General features: G+C 44.1%; 1 non-coding gene across 1 annotated transcript; it reads left to right on the top strand.

The window, feature by feature from the left end:
* The first annotated feature begins 2,545 nt into the window (after positions 1 to 2,545).
* Positions 2,546 to 2,619, top strand: Trnal-caa (transfer RNA leucine (anticodon CAA)). The gene has a single exon. It is a non-coding gene; the product is annotated as a tRNA-Leu (tRNA).
* The last annotated feature ends 203 nt before the right edge of the window (positions 2,620 to 2,822 follow it).

Genomic DNA, 2,822 nt, shown 5'->3' with positions numbered 1-2,822 from the left:
CATTTTGTTGTTCTCTGTTCTTTTTCAAAAATTTGTGTAGTGGAAATTGGTTTAACTTTTGCTCAAAAACGCCACAAGGACCACCCCAACGATAGCTTTTCTGTAATACAAAGTCCGATTTGCTTTTCATTCTTTCCCTTTTTCACGGTCTCTCTCCTCTCCATTTATTTTTATTTATTTTTTTTTTATTAACCACTACACTTGGCACCACAGAAGCGTTACTTGTTGGGAAAAAAAAGCAGTTATAACATATAGTTGATTGAAGACGTACGAAAGAAGTTTGAGTCCAGAAGCTCTTACTCAAGGGACAATGGACACACATGGACCACAGGAGACACTAAAACCACTGAAGATGCCCGTTACGATAAGGTAAAACATATTTTGGTAAAACGGCAATAAAAATCCACTTCCAAAAGACAATTACTAGTTATTGTAGTCTGCAAGTATTGAAAACAGGACCGTCAGCGGCTCAGCATTCGTTTGCTGAGTGCGGGCTTGGCGACCCGGAGGTTCCCGAGCTGCGAGGGGCGTGCTTCAGCGACCACTGTGCGGCGCGGCAGTGGAACGTTGTGTGTCACAGGCTATGGAGAGTTTGGCTTTACCGCCCACATCGCGAGAATGGTAAAAACCTCTATAAAAAAAAAAACTTCAATTTCAAGGTGTGCTGCGCGCCGATGAGATGCATGGCTGTTGGGATAGAACAGTCGTTAGCGGGCGAACTCTGAGGTACCTGCCGTGCCTCAGTGCTTACTCAGGCATGCGGGGCTCTACCCAGGTGGACTTTTATTTTTCCATCTTCTCGTGGAACCGAAATGGAACCCTCCGAGTTTTGTCCTTTTCCTCCCAGCGGCAAGGCACTAACACCCAGTCAAGTAACAGGCTCGTGTACAGTGTGTAAACTTTTAGGTGGCAGACCTCTCCCTAGTCCTGAATCGGTAGAACTCGGTAAGCGTCGGGAGGCTTCGGTAGGCACGCAGTTTCGACTGCTGCCAAAATTACGTAGCTGACTGTGTTGTACAAGGTAGCCATTGTCTTCTGCTTCGTTATTGTTTTGCGCTGTACTCTTCTGCGTGGTTTTTTTGTGCAGTTGTGCTAAACCCGTGGTTTTATATACTTTTTTTAACACGTTTGCGAAACGTGTTGCGAATAGTGTTAGTAGTGAAGAAATAATAGAACAAAACGTCATGCCTGACGCGGCACTTTTTCACGCATCTCGATGTCTACCACGTTATATCTCATGTCGTAAAGAGACATAAATTTGCCGGCGCATTTACTGATATATGTGGATACTGTATGCGAAATATGTTGCGATTAGAGTTAATAGTAACGAAATAATACATTAAAAAGTCATGTCTACTGCGGCAGATTTACGGTATGTACTGAGAAAATGTAGTAAGCGACAACCTTTTTTTCCTTTCATTATTTTGTGGGGGGTGTCAGCGAGAAAAATTTTCGTAAAGGTTTGAAATTGTACGTAACGTTTGTTGCTAGTCGCTAAGTGCTCTCATTCTCAAATAGTGGATGCAAAAATCTGGGATTTTCCCGCGGTGGCATCTCATTGTTTATGACGTCGTATCTCCTCAAGAATGTGTCTTATTTCTTTTTTTTCGGCTAGGAACCTTCGTGGGCGTACGGAGAACAAATCACCAAAATTATATTTTAATGTACATGACGATTTCAGTTTCGTTTACGAACAACATTTAAAGCGAGTTTTACTTCCAAGCCTTTCGTCTGCTTTCGTGTAAGCACGACGCGCAATTTGTAGTGCCAGCACTGCAACTGGTAGGCGTGCCTTGTCCCCCCCCCCCCCCCCCCGCAACGGCTCCCCTCCCCTCACCAACTTGCTTCCTCCTCTCCCCGCACTCCCCTCACAACTCAGCCGTCTTACAGTTAACACACTGTAGCCAGCTCTCCAGGCTCAGAAGTTACACAAAATTTGTCCATAAATAGTTACAGATCGCATGCTACTGGTCAGAATGTGTTTCTGACCGTGAAACGGAAAGAGGACAGTTCTGAGAAGGTTCCGCCTTTTTATATTGAAAAAGGTTTGGAGGATATCGTAGGTACACTGAAATCTGTCAAGCGATTGGGTAATGGCACACTATTGGTTGAAACTGCTAGTTTGCAACAAGTCAGAAACCTCTAGCAACCTGATGCCTTGGAGAATATCCCATACAAATGGAGCTCCACAACACCTTGAACTTCAGCAAAAGTGTTGTGTCATGCAGAGATCTGATAGACATTGCCAACGAGGAGTTGAAAGACGAGGGGTCTCAAGAAGAGGTCGCTGATGTGCAAAATATAGTGAAAAGGGTGGATGGGTATCTGGTCACATCTAACAGCTTCATCCTTGCATTCAATAGCATGAAACTCCCAGAGCAGATCAAGACAGGTTCCTTTGCTTATGTGTACTGCTCTATGTTGCCAACCCAACGCACTGCTTTAAATGCTGGCACTTTGTGCACACCACCTTAGCCGTAGTAAACAATATATAGTATATATAGATACTGGCAGAAGTAAAGCTGTGAGGACCGGGCATCTGTCGTGCTCGGTAGCTCAGATGGTAGAGCACTTGCCCGCAAAAGGCAAAGGTCCCGAGTTCGAGTCTCGGTCGGGCACACAGTTTTAATCTGCCAGGAAGTTTCATATCAGCGCACACTCCGCTGCAGAGTGAAAATCTCATTCTGGGAATATATAGTATCATATGGCTGAAGAGCATACATTTATTAGCCAAAAAAGTTTTTCTGAGAGTATAAAATTTCTTGTTAATGGATTTTTTTCCTGGTGGGATGACATCGTGTTCTTGACAGGATACATTATAG

This window comes from Schistocerca nitens, chromosome 4 (assembly GCF_023898315.1).
Source record: "Schistocerca nitens isolate TAMUIC-IGC-003100 chromosome 4, iqSchNite1.1, whole genome shotgun sequence".
Classification (NCBI taxonomy): domain Eukaryota; kingdom Metazoa; phylum Arthropoda; class Insecta; order Orthoptera; family Acrididae; genus Schistocerca; species Schistocerca nitens.
Note: the sequence above shows the minus strand (reverse complement) of the source record. Positions and strands in the feature narration are given on the sequence as shown.